Here is a 22,066-nt window from a genome sequence, read left to right on the forward strand (position 1 = left end):
TTGTTCTGCATACTCTGTTAGATAGTGGCTGATCCTGCAGAAGTTGTATCGAGTAAATGTGCAAGACTGAGAGACCATTGCAGCATGGTCAGTGAAGGACAGCTGGTCATCAGTCATCACCCCAAAGTTGTGAACAGACTTGGCAGGTGTTACTGATAATTAGCCAAGCTGAACAGAGATGGCAGGAGGCTGAAAAGAGAGACAACATAATATTACACTGGAGAACAATTTTTGTTTTCAAATGTTTAGCTTCCTGAAGACCTTTTGGTGATTATGACGGAGAGCAACAGGCTGAACACAAATATAATGTCAGAATAACTATATCACTTATACATTTGGAGAAATCTGAAATTCACATTTATTGAATGTATCATTTTTAATCACTTATTGATGCTGATACATAGCAGTAGTTCAGTTGAGCCAAAATACGTATTTTCATTTGTACTCATTTCAGTGTCCAACAATAGTAGGCCAGTATTGATGGATTCCACTTGTCCTGGTACCATTTTCCCATTGTTGCTGTTTCCCGATGAAATCTTTCACCATGTTCATCACTAACTGCACCAAGAATAGCAGAGAAGAAGTCCAAGTGTGAATGCAGAAAAGGAATCTTTAGCCACATTTTGAACTTTGTGGTTTTGTATGTTTGAAGTATGTTGTCAACCAGCTGGACATAATTTGGTGCTCTGGAGCTGCCAGGAAAACTCTCAACAATATCCTTGAATGCCTTCTAAGTGATTTCCTCTGGTACTGCTAGCAGATCTTCAAAGTGCTTGTCATTGATTACATGGCTGATTTGTGGGCCAACAAAAATGCCTTCCGTAAACATGGCATCAGTTATTCTTTGAAACATCTGTCTCAAATATTGAAAACACTCACCTTCCTTATTCATCATTTTCATTTATTTTTTTTATCAGTCAAAGTTTTATATGAAAAGGAGAGAAAAATATCTTTGATGGGTCAACAAGTTTTACATGCCATGTTTTTCTACCCTGGAACCAAATGCTTGCATAGTGGCCAGTTGTTATTGATGTTATTGGTCTCTAGCACGGCTGTCCCAATCACAAATGAAACAGCAGCACCTGGTGTATCCGAGCTGCATTCCTAGTTGCAGTACCACTACTTTTAGACCACCATAAATGCTCCAGCTGAAGTTGTTGTACTATATATGTATCCTTACAAAATAAGAGAAAAAAAATCACAAAAATATGCAACTACAATAAAATAGCACAATAGGACAACTTAAAGTTGATTTTTGTGATCACCATGCCAAATCTGTAAGACATACCCAAAAGTGTTCAGGAGCCAAAATTGTTGGTGTTATACAACATTCTCAAACTGTCATAATCCGTTTGAAGGTCGGGGCAGCACTGGGCACAAGGCAGGAGGCAGACATGGACAGAGCACCAGTACATCGCAGAGCCCACTGATGAATGCATGCACCAACAGTCACACAGGAGCATCTTTGAATTGATAATGAACCTGACATCAGAGTACCCCGAGGATAAACCCCATAGAAAGAGTTTCCATGACAATAATGTGCAAATTTGCTACAGACAACAGCCAGGCTCAGGATTTAAACCTAAAATGTCAGTGGTACCTAATCCATCAACATGCTGCCCTGAATTGTTGAATAGATATGAAATTATTTATGCATTTTTGAATTTGCTTGGAAAATGATTAGTCATTTTAAGAACTTATGTTTACATTCATGGCAACATGAAGTTGCAGTGGTTAGCCCTGCTGGCTCACTGCTCTAGGAGACTGGTTTAACTCCCATCCTGGGCAACTGTCTCCATGGAGTTTGCACATTTTCCTCATGGCTGAGTGGATGTTTTGCATGTACTCTGGCTTCCATCTGGATTTGTATATTGCATAATGGGTGTGCCCTCTAGTGGTTTAGCATTCCATTCAGGGGTGGTGCCTTCCTTGCTCTGATTCTGCCCGGACAGTTTTAGAAAGTGATGTATGGATTCTTAGGTTTATGAATTTCAATTAATTAAACTTTCATGTCATGTCTTGCTTAATCCAATGCAAGGTCACAAGGAGATGGAGAAATGGGAACAAGGCAGGAACAGCCTTGAACAGGGCACCACTTCATTGCAGTTAAATTTTCATGAACTTGAAAGTTATTTAAGAATTAAGTTTTCACCTTTCAATGAACTGGCTACCTGTCCAGAGCTGGTGTGCACCAAATGCTACCAGGTCTGCTCTGTCTTGCCACTATGTTGTGTCACACATGTGCATCTGAGGGACACCTTAAGTGCTCATTTAAGGTATGTTTTTCTCCCCTGGGGCAAGACAGGGAGCTACAGCTAAGAGTATTATTTTTTTCTTTTCCTCAGCAGCGAGACGATGCCCATTGAGGGCAACTAACCCCACCACTTCCACCTGGACACCTATATAAGCCCAGGACTACCAAAACAGAACGTCTCACTTGGACCTGGATGAATTTAGAGGATGGAGTTCTGAGATCCTTACTGGCTCACAAGAGCCATTGCTTTGAGAGCCAAGAAGGCTGCTTTATGCTCTGTTTTGCAGCCTTGAGTGCCTGTTTGGTTGTTTATTGCCACAACATGAAAAGGAGTGACTTGGGTAGCACCACAACACTCTCTATAGGTTCTTGTAGTCCTTCCACCCGTCTGCAGTTATAAACAGAATAGTAAATGGATTAAGCAGGCTCAGTCACAGGATGGATAGATAAAATTTCTGTATTTGTGAATTCATTAAGGATGTTTCAAATCCTTTTAACATTTTTGTCCTAAATTCATAAAATGGCTATTAAATATGAGACACAAACATTGTATTATTTTCCTTTTTGACATATACATTTTTTTGCCTAGTTTCATGTACTGTTGGATTTTGTTTCATCAAAGTTTAAAATGATAAGTAAAAAGTAAATGACGTGATTTTTGAAGCGTTGTGTGCCACTTTATTGTAGATCCAGAGCCATTAGTTAAGTGTGGTCTCTGTTGGGTTTACTGTACATGTTCTCCCCAAGTTCATTAGGACTTTCCTCCAGATAATTCTGTTTTCTTCCCCCATGCTAAAGATATGAATGTTAGGATAACTGGAGACCCTAAATTGTCTCAATGTGAGTGGTTATAGGTATGGCCTGCAATGGATTGTCCAGAGCTGACTCCTGGCTTGTGCTTAGTGCTCGCTCCATGATCTTCAACTGGAGTTACTTCCTTAGCATTGTATTTACCACAAGTAACAAGCCAAAAGCAATATAAATACAGTATGAAAGGTATGTCTAGTGTCCACTACTGTACTGGAGCAGATGTAGTATACCTGCTTCATGTGATATGTTTTAAAACAGTCATAAATGCACATAGGTACTGCTCGAGTAGATGTCAAAAGATTTCTTTGTAATATTTTTTCTATTGCTTGCTCATGACAGGACAGAAAGTCAGTGTCTGACTCTAACAATCAATGGCACCCATTGTGTTATTGTAGGCTTTGACAGTTCAAGGCATAGTGACTTCCTCATTTCACCTGACACAAACACTGTCATTTGTTGCATTGTGAATGGTGCTCTGGAGACAGAAATCTTTTTTGTCCTTCCATTTGATCACAATGATTATGCCTTTAGCCATGAAGATACTGCACCCCGCTGCTGCCTGACATATTCACTTGATCAGAGTCTCAAGGCATATCATGACAGTTTAGTCATACTGTGCCATATGCCTCAGTTTTCCTTTGAAGTAAAATCTCAAGCAGTTCAGGTTAGTTATAGAAACTTTCCATTGGTATACAGTAACCTTACTCAAGCAAAGGAACATTCAGTAACAGCACAGATGATATAGCAACACTGTATTAACTGTACCTGCCATCCTACTTGGTCCCACTACCAGTGTAAGGCATTGAGTCTGAGATGTACACAGAGCTTCCTTCACACAGCATGTAGAACTTGACACCAAGTCATGCCGGTCTAGATGCAATGTACTGTATGCACAATAGCCTTCCCTTGTAACCCATGAGACTTATGTCAATACTTATGTCCCAATCGGGAATGTACACTTTCTGCATATTTTTGATGATCACCTGATACACATCTCACAGTTTGCACAATTGTGGCTCTGGTTGATTAGCTTCATCATAGTCATCCTTAATGAAATGCAGATATTTCATAATAAGTGAAAAATGACATTCACTCATAAATTTGCCAAAAATAGGTGCCTGTAACAGCCAGTTAGGTTTGTAGGCCAGTACCATCTCTGGACTGGTTTACCCACTACGCCCTGCAGTATCATCAGACTGAAAGCCACCCCCGGTCATCTGCAGTGACAATCTGTCAATAACTGAAACAAGCAAATGTATACTGTGACTGTTAGATAGATAGATAGATAGATAGTTCTGACACTGCTTAGCATAGCAGTTCATTTCAACAACTATTTCTCTTCCAGACTGTTATTGACAAATCAGAATTAGTCCAGATAATCATGATCAACAGACATCTTTAGACTGTGGATGCCAAAAATGGGCATTAAAGAGGTGCAGGATTGTCAGTTATAAAGCCAAACACAAACATTACTGAAACTTGGCAAGTCAGAATATCTGATGTCTAGTGTCTGATGACCAATTCATATGGTCATCACTATCACTCAATTCAAATAGTAGTTCAGTTTCAGTTTATTCTAAATCTGGATTTAGTTTTTAATTTGCCATTATGTTTTTGGATAAAGGTTCTGGCATAGAGTTACCATAAAATGGAAGAATGCATAGAAATATTTGTGATTTTTTGCAGCATGAGGTTATTTGTCCACTAGATGGCAGCAGAATACTGTCTTTCAGGCTTAACACTGTGAAACAGATTGTTACACATCACCCCGAATCTGACTTAGGCTTAACCATATTTAACAGAATTCTGACCCCAAGTTAACACCAAGGAGGTTAACCATGCTTCATGAAACATGCTTATTATATTTCATTAATGCTGTTCCTCTATGCGTACCAAATTGTATCTCATGTGGCATTTGCCAAAGTTCCTCTAGTGTTTGTGTTTTTTTCTGTAAAAAACAAATTGCATGGTTTTTCTTTAAATAAACTAATTCTTACTTTAAGATATCCATCCATCCATTTTCCAACCCGCTGAATCCAAACACAGGGTCACGGGGGTCTGCTGGAGCCAATCCCAGCCAACACAGGGCACAAGGCAGGGAACCAATCCTGGGCAGGGTGCCAACCCACCGCAGACTTTAAGATATGAGACAATAAAATGTGAAAATAGCGTTGGGTTTAAAAACTACTATTTTAAAACACTGCATTTTTTTAGAAAAGCGGTCAGCTTCCTAAACCCTTAATACTTAACTCTAAATCCGTCCATCCATCCAACCTATATTGACACCACTGGTACAAGGTGGGCAGCAGCTCTATACAGCATGCCAGTTTATGACAGGGCACAGTCATGCATACACTTGCACAGGTCCAAGTTTGAAGCGTGAGAAAAAAGTCAGGAAACCTGGAGAAAACCAACATAGACACTGGCAGAACATACAAACCCTGCACAGACAGTTGCTGGGCTGGGATCTGATCAGTTTTTTAGAGCTGTGAGGTCAGAGTTAGGAATAGTTAGGGTTGCATCTCTTCATTCACAGTTAAAAGAATATACTGTAACCCTGGTAGATTGTGGACATCTGTACAGCCTTTGATTTTTTTGCAAGTAAAGAATGTAAGGTTATATGCATGGGAGAAAGCCAGAAAGGGTGTTATGTGCCATCTCAAAAGTATAAATAAGTTTGGATTAGCCTTCTAGTGATTGGGTTAAAGGATGCTCTAAGTGGAGAAGGACAAATAAACTGTGATCGCCTTCACTACACTATTAGCACGTAGACTTGTCTTGCTCAACTGGAAGAATCCTAACTCTCCTCTTTTAAGTCAGTAGGTAACTGATGTTATATACTATTTGAAATTGGAAAAAATCAAATTGTCACTTACATTTTAGAATAAGCTTTTAAAACACTGAGGTAGAAGATTCTCTCCTCATTTCTTTTTCATCTCCATTTATCTTTATTCACTTATTAATTCATCTATTTACTTATTTTTACTAGCTTTAAGTTTTATTCTGCTGGCCATGCTCTCTTTCTCAGGGGTGGGGGTTGATTTGTTTTCAATTCTATTTTTGTAAAAATTGATCTATTTGTAGGGAGTGTTGTGTGATTACAATAAAATCGAAATTAAAAAAAGAAAAAGGAGGCTCTGTTGGTGTTTTTTCTATACACATTAGCTTGATTTTTGGGGTGAATTTTATGTTATTAAGTGTCTATATAATCTATGATATATAAGGCCATGTATTTTTCATTGGAGCACCATCTGTAGCCTCATTCCTTGAGTCAGGTATGATATTATTCATTTTAGGGAGACCTCATGATCTTAAAGCTTTGACAGTTTGTTTTTCTAACTATCTAATTATAATTGTTTTTATAAAGTTTATTTATTTAAGGTATCTTCATTTAATGTAACACTTTAATTGTAAGCAATGTCAAAAAGTGCTTTACAATATCAAGAGCTTTGCTAACAATATGAAACAAGGTTAAGAAGAGAAGTGTTAATAGAACATAACAGATGCAAGCATGACATGGAAAAAATTAAGCATCAGGAATAGCAAAAATAAATATCAGATGCATCATGCCCCATGACGATGAGTAAGAGAAATCAGTGATGGCAGAAGGGTGTACAGGCTGAGATAAAAGGAAATTTAAATCTTGGATTTAAACGTTCTAACTGGAGGCATAAAAAAAGGCTTCTAGGGATTAGGAGACAATATTACACAGCTGAACTGGTGTTCATCGAAAACAGCAACCCATTTTTTTTTATTTGTCTTTTTTTTTTTTTTCTTTTTTTTTTTTTTTAAGGACACACCATAACAATAGGATTTATAAAGTAAATATGATGACCAGAGAGAAGAGTTCAGTTTTTTTATTTAGAAAATTCTTTGTACAGTAGTGTAGTTGTAAATATTATTATTAATATTAGCCGAGTAACACTAGTGCAAAAGTGGTAACAATGTAAAGAATTACAAATTATTAATTACCAAACATTGTTAGCCTTAAACTATCCATCCATCCATTTTCCAACCCGCTGAATCCAAACACAGGGTCATGGGGGTCTGCTGGAGCCAATCCCAGCCAACACAGGACACAAGGCAGGAACCAATCCCGGGCAGGGTGCCAAGCCACCGCAGGACACACACAAACACACCCAGGCCAATTTAGAATCGCCAATCCACCTAACCTGCATGTCTTTGGACTGTGGGAGGAAACCAGAGCGCCCGGAGGAAACCCACGCAGACACAGGAAGAACATGCAAACTCCACGCAGAGAGGACCCAGGAAGCGAACCCAGGTCCCCAGGTCTCCCAACTGCGAGGCAGCAGCGCTACCCACTGCGCCACCGTGCTGCCCAGCCTTAAACTAGTTGCATTAAATACATAACTGGTGTTAGCATTGGAAAGCTTCTTTGTATACAATTCTCTTGGTCTCTAAATTGCAGTAAATATCTCCAGAGACAATACGGCCTCATATATGGTGACTGGAAGCAATAACAAAAATTGTGAGGGACATACCGGATTGAAGAAGAAGTTCAATGTAATGTAGTGGGATCGTACCCAAATGTCTAACGCCAAGAATGCTAACCATGATAAGCCAACATAGAAATAGTGCAAACACCTCCATCATGGCACTATTTCTATGTTTACTTATCATAATGTAATATTTCTTGACCTTCACTCTGATCCTGCGCTGCCTGGCAAAAGTTACATATCCAAAACCTAACGAGAAGTACCTGTGTGCATACAGCACAAATAAAGTGAGGTAGTGCTTGTACTGATTGGCAAAAACAACAGTAGCATCTAAATGGTGATGACTTGGAGATGGCAAACAGCAAATATTAACGAGAAAGGACAGGCATCGGGAAGTCAATAGATTGAGTTCCAAAGCAAAAATATAATCTTAAAATCAAAGTCAAAACAAACATGCAGAGAATTGTTAATCCTAATTCTAAAATTGAAAGAAATACTGGAGTCTTTTTAGAGCATGGGTCTCCCACATCTGGTCCTAGAGTGCTACTATGGCTGCAGGTTTTCAGTACTGTATAGCCCTTTTTTTAAATGCTGACCAGTTTTTGCTACCAATTAACTTCTTTTCCCTTCATTTTAATTGTTGTGTTTTTTTAACATTCAGTCCTTTGGGTGTCATTCAAGGAAAAAAATAAAGCAATTCAAACAGAAATAAGATGTGAAGTGAGCCAACAGATGACCAGCAAAGTTGGAACCTAAAACTCCAGACAATTTCATTCATTCCAGTTTCTTAATCAGAAGCTGATTCTTGATATTAATTAAACCTATTACTTAAATCCATGACTTGTTGGTGTACTCATTCTGCTGCAGCAGACATTTCCAAATCTGTTCATTTTCTTTCTTCTAAAAACACCATCAAAATGTTTTGTGGACCTGGGCTTATCACCATCACTGAGACTTTCAGCTTTCTTTATTTTCAGACTAGACAAAGAGCCCATTTCGACAACGTAAGATGAAACAGGCACGAGTGGAATAGTAATAAGTTTAAGCACCACAAACCTTATATAGGTGTATTGAATGAATGCGTAATTAGGCCTGGAGCTGTAGTCGAAATCGCCTTTCAGGCCTCTAGAGCTTTAATCGAAGTCGCCTTTCTCTTTGAATTTTTGCAGCCATAAATCCGCCGCGATGCCGGTCTTGTAAGACTTTTCGGGCAGCTGCGCAGAAGGCGACTGCGCATTCGGCTTCAGACAGACGTGAGTGAGTGAGTAGGCTGGCGAATTATATATAAGATACTGCATGATAGACACAGGTTAGCTGGTCATATGCTGGCTCGTTTTGTATTTCATTATTGTTTGGCTGCTAATTAAGGAAAAAATATATAATTAAGGGGTCTGAGTCTTAAACACCAAGTCAATTACAATTAAAGCAAAACAAGTTAATTAGCTGAAACACTGGGCACTAATAAAGAAGTTTAGAGTTAAAACCTGCAGCCACAGTTGCACTCCAGAACCAGAGTTGGAGACCCCTATTTTAGAGAATACCCACAATTGTGGACATAATGCTGACCTTTATAGCGCTGTGGTAATAACATCACATGTCACACACTGCTGGCTGTCCTGCCTGGTAACAACATGGAAACAAATGTCTGAAAATGGCACAGGAAGAGAACATACTTCGTTTCTAACAATGGCAAAAATATTAAATTCAAACATTATCATGTTTTTGACTTCTGCTTGGTTTCAATTCTGAGACTTGGATTTCCTAAATAATGAAAATGTGTCCAATCCTGTTGACCGATGTCTACTTAGAGATTCCAAAGCAGTAAGTTGTATGTACTGTATGCCTAATCACTGTGACATGTATTTATTTTGGATAAATGTAATTTACTGAACAACCTCCCAAATTTGATTACAAGCTTGGAGTCTTTAGAGAGCTAATTTTTCAATCCTGTTACTCCAAAGTTTCACCTTCAGTCTGCCTACTTCCACACAGCTTTGGTGCTCTGACTTGGTCTTCCTAGAAGCTTTGTATCCACTCCTGCCAGTAAACAGCATGTGAGGCTGCTGTGGTGTAGCAATGGCACTGTCTCCACTGATGACAGATAATAGTAGCCACATAACTTTGTTGTTTACTGATAATAGCCATTTATCATTGTTGACTCAACTGGGTTGGTAACTTGAAATAAAATACTGTAGGTGCATGATGGGGGGTTTTAGGAGTACTATGTGCCATGAAAGATTGTTGACCGCCAATTGCAGTGTAATTGAAAATGTGACATGCAAAACATAGAAAGTGCAGGCAAATGTGTTGTGGTTAAACATTGCATAACAAGCACAATTCAAAATGTGGACAATGAAAGAAGTCAAATACCCAGAGTGCGTAAGACATATTTTGGAAGACTGTTAGCTTTGAAACAATAAAGTTGCTCACATATTTTATTATTAATACAAGTTTCCCATATAAAAATAATATAGAAAGGTTCATGTTTAAGCACACAATACCCTGTATCATCACATTGTACAGACATTTATTATTACTGTCATACATGTGGGTTATGGTGTGCTGCTTTCCTTGATTTGACTTGAAGGGTTTATGAAGTATGCTGAATAGCTGAGCTGATGTACCAAAGAGAAGGAACAGGAAACAAACAAAAAAACACAGAAGACAGGTTAAGATAGCAAATACTGGTAAGTCAAAGACTGTGTACCAAAACACTCTCTAAAATCAAGGTCAAGAACAAAGATCCATTAACCCTAATTCAGCAACTGAAACAAGCACCACAGAAGTATTATAGAAGAAATCATGAATCTTGGATGGTTACTTGCAGTGCATTAATTACTGTTGCCTGCAGGAGAATGCAGAACAATAGGGCAGTGTGGTGCAGTGGTTAAGGATTTGGACTTCAAATCCTGAGGTTGTGGGTGCAAATCCCACTACTGACACTGTGTGACCATGAGCAAGTCACTTGACCTGCCTGTGCTCCAAACCAAAAAAGAAATGTAACTAATTGTATCATAAATGTTGTAAGTCACCTTGGATAAATGTGTCAGCTAAATAAGTAAATGTAAATGAAAAGTACAAGCACTCAATTGCATGAAGGCATTGTAAATAAACAAGAAACAAAAGGGTAGCCAAATGTGGGCTTCATGTTTACTTCTTTCAGACTGGTTAATCACAAGCGAGCTCTGTCCTGTGTCGTGCTCCTTCTGTTGACCCTGTGACTTACAGGAGTCAGGTGTACTCACTGGGTGTCTTCTCAGTGCTGTGGAGGGAATAGGAGGGGACATGATAAGCGACAGCGCCCCCTCTCGCCCCGGGGTGGTATAACATACCTTTAAGGAGCCCTGAAGTTGCGTGACACTCAGTAATATTATAATGGTATGTCACCAAATGTGAAGCATAAGATCTTCATAACTTCTAGAATACAGAAAAACACTGAGTAACAAAATTTAACTTTTTTTTGTTACATGACTCAGTTTAAATCAATCTCACAGTATTTTTCAAGTTGAATCCAAATATCTAATAAGACCTTCTCTGTCACACAAGGATTGTGACACACAATAAAAATTAATAAATGTATATATACTGTACATGCTAGGAGCATCTCACCTAAAATGTAGAAGAGCACAGTTTTCTGCTGTACTTATCTTCAGGAATAGCCTTCTTTAGGGTCCAGCAGAAGTTAGGGAGCATACTGGGACTCCACTTGCCTTGGTATTGCTTTGCTGTTTCAGAACTGTCCTGATGAAACCAGGGAGAAGGCAGCAGGCTTCTGTCTCGACACGTCCAAATGTGTAACATCCTGCAAACCCTGGCACAACAGCCTTATTTTATGCTCTTCTGGAAGGTTATAAAGTGTTGACAAAGAGCAATAAATACATTTTAATTCTGAATTAAACTTAAAAAAAATCCTAAACAAGAGAAACAAATTGACCTATGGTCCTAAAATAAAATGCCAGTAATAACCTAATTAAAAATAAGGACCTATTGATAGTTCTTATTTTTTTAATAGGCACTTAATTCATTTTTCCCACAAGTTATAATGTATTTTATTACTTGCAGTTGTTAAGTTTGTCGACATGCATTTTTCCATTGTTCTTAGTTCTTGCATTCTGTATCCTAGACTTTGTCTTGCACGCCTGTGAGCCCTCATGTTTGCTAGTTGCTCAATTGCTCTACATTGTGAATTACTTCTTGCTTAGGTACATGCTTCAGTGTGCTGTCTTCTTATTGTTTCTCATTCTCTGTCATTTAAGTGCCTGGTGTAATTTGCTTGATGGTCAGCAGATGTTGCCACTCCTCTTCTTCTTCTTTCTAACACATGTTTATATATGTAAATCACGAAAGAGAGCTGTTGAGCTCACCTACTTGTATTAAAAAAACCTTCACTTTCAAGTTCAGGCCTGTCCTAAAACAGTGAATCATGTTTACCTTCAATTAATATCATTTAATTAGCTAACCTTTTTGCTTTTCATATTTTGGATTCAATGCAGCAAATGTGCAGTTTGTGTGAGGCTTACATTAATAAGAAATCAATATTATGACAATTTGCTTAAAGTGTACATTTTGTATTTTTGCAGCCAAAGTTATTTCTTCACAGAAATGGCTCCACACTCCATAATTGCTTCTGGGAGTCTCTTGAAAATGGAACCACCAATAACGTACCCAAGGGTGAGCTGGGAAAATGAGGACACACACAGTCAGCAAGGGGTAGATGCAGGTGTCTAGTGCTTCTATTACAGCAAAACAAAGTGTCCAAAAGTGCAGTGCAAAAATCTTCACAGTAAGTAAATAAATAATCCATAAAATCTTTGAAAGTCCATGAGTTAAAAATTCAATAAATAAATCAATAATAAAACCAGAATAAAACCATACACTCACCAAAACTCTTTAATTCTAACTTTAGGCCTGTGAAACTTCCACTCTCTTCTCTCCCTAACTCACCCAACAGATTGCTCAGCTGGTTGAGACACAAGAAGCTGTAGTCCTCACTTCTGACTCCCGTCTTGGTTGCTTCTGCTGGCATCTGCCAGACTGTTCAGAATCAGCTGTCCTCCTGTGTTCCCCCAAACACTCTTCGTGTCTTCTGGATCTTTAAGAAGGATTCCATAACCATCATACCTGCTCCTCGATTAATTCAGTGGGGAACGATCCACCCCATGGAGTGCCAATCACTTGCTCCTCTATGAGGCTACCTACCACTTTGCGTGTTCTTTCTGAAACTGGTTTAGGAACCCAATACTGTGCTCACTCATGTTTCTGTTGTTTGTCTTCTTCTCTTTTTCCTTGCACTTCAGTTTCCTTTAAAACCCTGTGGGAAGCAAGTGCTACAGTCATAGCTCTAGTGCTAAAGAGGGAACAGGTCAATCCCACACATGCACACGTGGTTGTGGTATCGGCCACCCCCACATCTGTCCCAGGAGCCACTCCACCATGCTATCTATGCCCCACTTGAAAATGCGAGCACATTATCTATTTAAAATGCAAGTGCAATTGACACGTTATCCCATTTTTGCCAAGCAGAAATGTGCTCTGAAGTTAAGCGTTGTCTCTAAATTGAAAAAAATATATCTTGCCAACACTGGTGCTTTCATGCTAAGCATGAAAACTTACCAATGAAGCAGTACTGTATATGTTTTGATATAAGTAAAAATATGCCTTCCATGTTTCTTGAAGGGGCGGCACGGTGGCGCATTGGTAGCGCTACTGTCTCGCAGTTAGGAGACCCGGGTTCACTTCCCGGGTCCTCCCTGCGAGGAGTTTGCATGTTCTCCCCGTGTCTGCGTGGGTTTCCTCCGGGCACTCCGGTTTCCTCCCACAGTCCAAAGACATGCAGGTTAGGTGGATTGGCGATTCTAAATTGGCCCTAGTGTGTGCTTGGTGTGTGGGTGTGTTTGTGTGTGTCCTGCGGTGGGTTGGCACCCTGCCCGGGATTGGTTCCTGCCTTGTGCCCTGTGTTGGCTGGGATTGGCTCCAGCAGACCCCCACGACCCTGTGTTCGGATTCAGCGGGTTGGAAAATGGATGGATGTTTCTTGATTGCGGTGGGCTGGCGCCCTGCCCGGGGTTTGTTTCCTGACCTGCGCCCTGTGTTGGCTGGGATTGGCTCCAGCAGACCACTGTGACCCTGTAGTTAGGATATAGCAGACTGGATGATGGATGGATGTTTCTTGATGCAAGTATGGGGGAACAAAAGGGATCTGGAAAAATCATTTAATCACCTATTACTGGTACTGTTTTTCACGTGGTAAGGATATGTTTTCTATTTGCTTGTGTGAATTCTCACATAAATACAGAAGTCAACCAAAACAAAACAAATCACATGGTCTTTCAAAAAGAAACCATGCCCCTCACAGGTGGCGCAGTGGTAGTGCTGCTGCTTTACAGTTAGGAGACTGTGGAAGATTGTGGGTTCGGTTCCTCCCTGTGTGAATAATAATAATTCATTACATTTATTTAGCGCTTTTCTTAATACTCAAAGCCCTATCACACACAGGGAGGAACTGAGAAAAGCGCTATATAAATGTAATGAATTATTATTATTATTAGTTATTGCAGAAGAAGACAGACACTGAGATATCATGTACAGCTGGTTTCCATTTAAAATGGTTGAACCTCATAATATTACTGTTTTTTTTATTTGTTTAAAAATTAAATGTATCAACTATTTTATAACTGCAGTGGGTTGGCGCCCTGCCCAGGATTTGTTCCTGCCTTGCGCCCTGTGCTGGCTGGGATTGGCTCCAGCAGACGCCGTAACCCTGTGTTAGGATATAGCGGGTTGGAGAATGACTGACTGAATGAACTATTTTACAATATGTGTGTAATCGCAAGATGCATCTCAATACTTGACATCTGTGTTGGACACACTCGGTGAAGTTTTTAAGCTTTTATTTTCCAGTGGTGCCCCATGCCCCATTAGCCTCCATTGTAAGGCACTAGTGAGGGCAAGATACAGTCATATGAAAAAGTCTGGGAACCCCTCCTAATTCTTTGGATTTTTGTTTATCATTGTCTGAGCTTTCAAAGTAGCAACTTCCTTTTAATATATGACATGTCTTATGGAAACAATAGTATTTTAGCAGTGACATTAAGTTTATTGGATTAACAGAAAATATGCAATATGCATCATAACAAAATTAGACAGGTGCATAAATTTGGGCACCCCAACAGAGATATTACATAAATACTTAGTTGAGCCTCCTTTTGTAAATATAACAGCCTCTAGACGCCTCCTATAGCCTTTGATGGGTGTCTTGATTCTGGATGGAGGTATTTTTGACCATTGTTTCATACAAAATCTCTCCAGTTCAGATAAATTTGATGGCTGCCATGCATGGACAGCCTGCTTCAAATCATCCCATAGATTTTCAATGACATTCAAGTCAGGGGACTGTGACAGCCATTCCAGAACATTGTACTTCTCCCTCTGCATGAATGCCTTTGTAGATTTCGAACTGTGTTTTGGGTCATTGTCTTGTTGGAATATCCAACCCCTGCATAACTTCAACTTTGTGACTGATGCTTGAACATTATCCTGAAGAATTTGTTGATATTAGGGTTGAATTCATCTGACCCTTGATTTTAACAAGGGTCCCAGTCCCTGAACTAGCCACACAGCATGATGGAACCTCCACCAAATTTGACAGTAGGTAGCAGGTGTTTTTTTGGAATGCGGTGTTCTTCTTCCGCCATGCAAAGCACTTTTTGTTATAACCAAAAAACTAAATTTTTGTCTCATCAATCTAAAGCATTTTGTTCCAAAATGAATCTGGCTTGTCTAAATGAGCATTTGCATACAAGAAGCGACTCTGTTTGTGGCGTGAGTGCAGAAAGGGCTTCTTTCTCATCACCCTGCCATACAGATGTTCTTGGTGCAAATTGCGCTGAATTGTAGAACAATGTACAGATACACCATCTGCAGTAAGATGTTCTTGCAGATCTTTGGAGGTGATCTGTGGGTTGTCTGTAACCATTCTCACAATCCTGTTCATATGCTGCTCCTGTATTTTCTTGGCCTGCCAGACCTGCTGGGTTTAACAGCAACTGTGCCTGTGGCCTTCCATTTCCTGATTACATTCCTGACAGTATCCTCACAGGTGGCGCAGTGGTAGTGCTGCTGCTTTGCAGTAAGGAGACTGTGGAAGATTGTGGGTTCGGTTCCTCCCTGTGTGGATAGCGCTTTGAGTACTGAGAAAAGCGCTATGTAATGAATTATTATTACAGTTTAAACCTCTGAGATGGCTTTTTGTAGCCTTCCCCTAAACCATGAGACTGAACAATCTTTGTTTTCAGATCTTTTGAGAGTTGCTTTGAGGATCCCATGCTGTCACTCTTCAGAGGAGAGTCAAAGGGAAGCACAACTTGCAATTGACCACCTTAAATACCTTCTCTCATGATTGGACACACCTGTCTATGAAGTTCAAGGCTTAACGAGCTAATCCAACCAATTCGGTGTTGTAAGTAATCAGCATTGAGCAGTGACATGCATTCAAATCAGCAAAATTACAAGGGGACCCACATTTTTGCACAGCCAGTTTTTCACATTTGATTTAATTTCATACAACTAAATACTGCTTCACTAAAAATCTTTGTTCAGAAAACACCGCAGTACTCAGATGTTCCTAGGAAATGAAAGACATACCACTGTTATCTTTTTTGTTGAAAGTAGAGTAAATTATTATGCAGGCTGAGAGGGGTTCCCAAACTTTTTCATATGACTGTAATTCTTAAAATTAATTGAAAATGCTTAACTTTGAAACACAATTTCAGGTGGTAAATGCATACATAACATGTTTGTAAAGAATAACTTCGACTTGGAAAATACTGAACTAAAACAGGAGAACAGTTGAATGAAGACATTGAGTGGGACAAAAACCTGCAGCCATGTTCTTAAAAATAAAAGGTGCCAAAATTGTTCTTCAGACTGATAACACTGGGGAACCATCTTCATGAAAGTTTCAGAAAGAAGCCTAATTAATTTAGATCCATAACAAATTACAAAATGAATAGATAAGAGAATCAAAGCAGATTCTTTTTTGTCTGCGTATTAGGAATATTTTCAAAACACAAATAACAAATTTTATAGGGAAAGAAACCTTCCTAGATTTAAATGTTTTTTTGAGTAACCACACTGCTCAGTAAAATGCCATTAAGGACCCATAATTTTCAAGAGTGCACTGGAGAGCACAAGGACTGGACTCATTGAATTGAACTGAATTCCTTTCTTGTCATTCTACTCACTACAATGAGATTTGCAACTCCTCCTTGAAATAATCTTCCTATAAAATGATACAAATCATATGATAAATCAATAAAAATGTACAATATGAAAACAAACGTACAATGTCCATATACACACAGTGCAAATGGTTCATAAAGTGGCTTGGATTGTGCAATGTTACTATTGTAATGCAAGTTTATAGGGAGGTAATCATAACTGTAAATACAAACAGTTCTGTCGGGAGCACCAATTAAATGCGCTTATAGCTCATAAAACTGTCTCTGAGCCTCAAGGTCCATACAGGAAAGTAAACCCATGATACTATAAAGCATCCATATAAGACAATAAAAACACTTACTGCATTGTGACATCAGTTCTGACAGATGGCACAGCAAAATCAAACCGAGAGCATCAAGTTTAAATCTGGCTTCTGTCAGGAAGAGTCAGGGCTCCCTGATTGCCTAACTTGGTGCTATCTGTGCTTACAGTTGCCGGGCATCAGATCATAAAGTTGCAACCAGGAAGCAAGCCAAACGGATTTGGCAGTGACAAAGTCTAATAACAGGCAGGGACCAGAAACCAGAAAAGCGAGTGAGAGCCAAATCAAACAAGACACATTTACCAGAAATCCTAGTCGAAAAAACACAAGGCAAAGCAGGAACTCCTAAAAGTAATAGTCAGTGTTATGTAAAGTACCCGGCAGCCATACTTGAGCAAGAGGAGAGAGAACTTCTGGAAAGTGACTGAAGTGAAAGTAAAAGTTGCCAGTGAGAAAACCACTCAAGAAGAAATTTTAGAGTATCTGACATTAAATGGATTTAAATATTAAAAATGCAAGTAAATGTAGGATCTCCCTATGGTAAAACAAAAAGTTCTTACAAAATTAAAATAATTCAGACAACCTTCTTTTTTATGTGATTTCTATTAAAATCAGTAAAATGTGAGCCAAATAAGCACAACTTGAAGCAGTGATATTTAGCACGAGCAGACATCTTAATGATTGTATCTTAATTCCGGGGGGGATTGGGGGTTGGGGGGGGGGGGTGTTTCCTCCGCCTTAATCTGTTCCTGGAAACCCCTTTGGAAAGTGAATTGTTATTACGTGAACACCTAATTACAATTAATTTAAATGGGGAACTTTTTAAGCATTCCCTGGCTCCCAAAATGACCCTAATTTTAGTTCAAAAAACACCCAACTACATGAAAATGTACAGAATTCACTTAATAATAATATTGTCATCAAAACAAATCCTAATAAGGCATCACCCTTTATGAAATCATGTTCAATAAAATTCTTTACCTACAACTTATCACTTCTAGTTTCACATTGAAAGAAATGGGCTTTTGTTTTTTTCTTAGGATTTTCCAACTTGTTCATGATCTGTTGTGGAGCCATGATGCCCAGCACAACGTGAGAAGACATGTGAGCAACATACATGACAAGGTGAGTAAGCCACAGTATGTGAATGCACAAATCCACCTCACTGCAACCTACGGATCAGCCTCACCCTGTTCGCCAGGCTGCCATCAGCACAGTGTCTGGACACAGTAGCATCGACACCCATCCATTCATCCATTCTCTTAACCCGCTTATCAAGGAGTAGGGTCATGGAGCCTATCCCAGCATTCATCAGGCATAAGGCAGGAACAACACCTGGACATAGCGCCAGCAGCTGCGGAAATAACTGAGGCTGGAATTACACTTCACAGCTTGAATGTATTGAGTGTAGACTGATGGCGTAGACAAATTCAAAGGGTGCAGAAAGTGAAGGGGTCTGAATGCTTTCTTAATCCACTACATTTAGTTTTTCCTAAGAAAAAGCCCCAGTGACCAGCTTCCTATCATCAGGAGTAACAACTTTATATTATGTATAAAGTATTAGATATCTATCTATCTAGATTAGATTAGATTAGATTAGATAAACGTTTGACTGCAATGTCAATTTTTATTTAACATGAACTTCTTAAACTCACTTAATTTAAATTCATGGGGATAGGAGCCTATCCCCAACGGCACCTGGTACAAAGCAGGAAATGCATTTTCATTTTTTTATTTTTTATTGTTATTCTTTGCTTAGTTGATTGACAATTCTAAACTGGCCTGGAGTGTGTGTCTTGCAATGAACAGATGGTTCTCAGCTTGCCAGAATAGGCTTCAGCCCTGCCACCATCAATTAGACTAAGCTGATACAGAAAACAGATGATTGTCCTAACATATGGTAACTAAAACTTGACCTTGGCCAATCAGAGACTTGCAGTTCTTCCACCTCCTGGTGTGTTAAGCTGAGACAATGAACTTGTGATCGGCAAGCTGGAACTGATTTTTTTTTTCTTGTCAATATGGTCAGATGTGTCAAAACTGAGTCATTTCCTGTGTTCCGGTGAATTAACATCACCTCATTTGAACTGCTTCATCTTGAACTCAAAGAACCTTTAATTGCTGACTGTGACTTGGTGTATCATTAGGTCCCTATGAAGGGTCTACTTTCAGTCATTTTGGACTAGTGGAACAAAGTACAGTGTTGTAACAATGAATAATGAAAAAGCACATGGGACAGAACACTCTACTCTCAGACCCCCTTAATTCAGTTCAGCATAATGGGGAGCTAAAACTTTTTCACACAGCCACTCAAATGGGACCAGTTTGGAGTTGTCAAGTATCCTGACTTTACATGTGTTTGAGAGTTGGGATGAAAACAAGAGTATCAGAAAAACAGAGAAACACACACACACAGAGAACATGCCAGCTCCACAAAGACAATGACCAGGCTGCAAAATCAAACCAAGACTCTGGAGCAGTCAATGACTAGGACTTGGAACCCACTTAATCCAACTGTAGGGTCACAGGGAGGTGCAGCCTATCCCAGCAACCTTGGGTTCATCAAGGCAGGAATCAATTACAGATTACAGGGAAATAATACTGTATTCCTTTTATTTGAGAAACAAAAAACGTGAACTTGCCTTTGAATTTACTTAATATATGCAAAATTACTAAACGACTGGACTAAACACTCAGGGCTAGGGTGGAGGAACCTGACAGTTAAAGAGTAATTTTGCCTAAACTGCACACAGATGCCAGCACAAATGTTCTATGGATGTAACAGTGCTTCATTTGAAACATTTTACTGTAAAAAGGGAAGCCTCATCTGAACAGCGACTTTGTAATACGAAAGGAAGATAATTTTATTGTTCTCTTTAAAGTATAGATGTACAAAATATGCAGCTGTTTTCTGAGGCATATATGTTTGGTGTAAACTGCCTCGGTCATATCCACTCTTCTAACAATTAAACACATAAGTAATGCAGGCAGTGGCGGCTCATAGCTAAAATTAGTTGGGGTGCTGCTCCAGAAAATTTTTAGCCTTTGTTTTAAAATTTTGTAAAAGGAAACAAACATGTATAAAAAGAAAATTTATTCAGAAACTGAAAACAAAAATGAATCAAATAGAATAGCTGGAAGCAGGATAATAATGTAATTCTACACTATAGATAGATAGATAGATAGATAGATAGATAGATAGATAGATAGATAGATAGATAGATAGATAGATAGATAGATAGATAGATAGATAGATAGATAGATAGATAGATAGATAGATAGATACTTTATTAATCCCAATGGGAAATTCACATTCTTCAGCAGCAGCATACTGATACAATAAATAATATTAAATTAAAGAATGATAATAATGCAGGTGAAAAACTTTATCACATTGAAGAATATGGTACACAGTTTTTAAGCACAACACACAAAAAAAAAAAAAACACTACCTTCCACCAGCACGCCAGGGTGGGCACTGCGGGAGCGACAGTGCTGTCTCTCCCTCGCAGCCTCGCGTGCAGCTTCCTATGTGCGCATGCGCACAACAGCCAAACACCACGCCACTGGAACTGTGAAGCGCACAGTTCCATACAAAGATTTTTGTATCTTTTTCATAAACTGGGGGATGGCTACTGACATTAAGCTTAAGTATTATATATTGTACAAGTATAAAGAAAGAATTAAAGAAAAAAGGACTCATTTTATTAATCGTTATCGATAATATGAAGTGGAAATAGGGGGTGCTGCAGTTCCACAGTGCCTATACGCGAGCCGCCACTGAATGCAGGTATTTAATTCACAACCTGGCCTGCCATTTGCTCTCAGAATTCATAAGCCCATTTCTCAATGAGGTTTTAAAAGTGTTGCATGAAGACTTTGTCTCCCATGAGTCCTGTAACTGCTGAACATCTCATTCCTTCACATTCTACAATTGGACTGAGATCAGCTCTCATCTTGCTCTTGGAATCATTGCAGGTCTTTTGTGTCTTATGGCCTGGAGGACACAGCATTATCTGAGTGACAAAGCCAATTCACAGATGGGAGCCCTGCTGCCATGAACGGGCGTTCAGTCAGGTATTGTGGTACTCTGCTTGTACAAGGGTTCTTAGTGTATACCACATAATCTGAATGTATCTGTATTTTATGTTTTATTGTTGTTTTTTCTTAATTTTGAGTTATTATTTTTCATGATTTATGTTATTTCTCTCAGATTCACCTATCATTTGTTATTTGTGTTCTGTCCCCTTAAATGTAGCTGTTATTGTCTGTGTTTTTTGGGTGGAGCTCAAGGAGGCAGGGCCACTTTAATGTCACACCTGCTTGGTCCTGCTTCTGGTTATTTATTTCCAACTAAAAGTGAGACCCAGTAGTCAACCACTGCAGTTATTTTGATAGTAAATATTGTGTTCTCTCTCTTTTTTTTTTACATGTTTTTTGACTTACATTTTCCTCTGCTCTTGGATTGTTTTTGGGATTTTTTTTGATTTGGACTACTTTTTTGCTCTTTTGAGCATCCGTGTTATATTTTTCTATATTGATAAAGATCTTACATTTACAACAACTATTTGTTTGCCTATCTGTGCACAAGCTGAAGGTTTACAGTCATCCTCCTACCTGTGGGGCTTTTTGCTTTATATTGGGACTTTATTACCGTATTTTTCGCACCATAAGACGCACTTTTTTTTCCCCAAAAGAAGGTTGGAAATGTCTGTGCGTCTTATGGAGCGAATATTGCATCACAGACCATGATGTGTATTACCTGAAAAAAATGTCGACATCCAGGGGTAGAGGGCAACAAAACTCACTGTTACGTTACAGGCATTCCCTCTGTGCTTGGAGGAATGTTAGACTCCTTGACTCGGCATCTAATCCATGTGTGTGCGCGTGAGTTGCGAAATCTAAACAAATATAAACAAAGGCAAGATAGCATCTACATCTCATGAGGGAGCAAAGCGAGTGCAGAAAACAAAATACTCAGCAGACGATGTTTTGCGCATTATC

The sequence above is a fragment of the Erpetoichthys calabaricus genome, chromosome 2, assembly GCF_900747795.2.
Source record: "Erpetoichthys calabaricus chromosome 2, fErpCal1.3, whole genome shotgun sequence".
Taxonomy (NCBI): domain Eukaryota; kingdom Metazoa; phylum Chordata; class Cladistia; order Polypteriformes; family Polypteridae; genus Erpetoichthys; species Erpetoichthys calabaricus.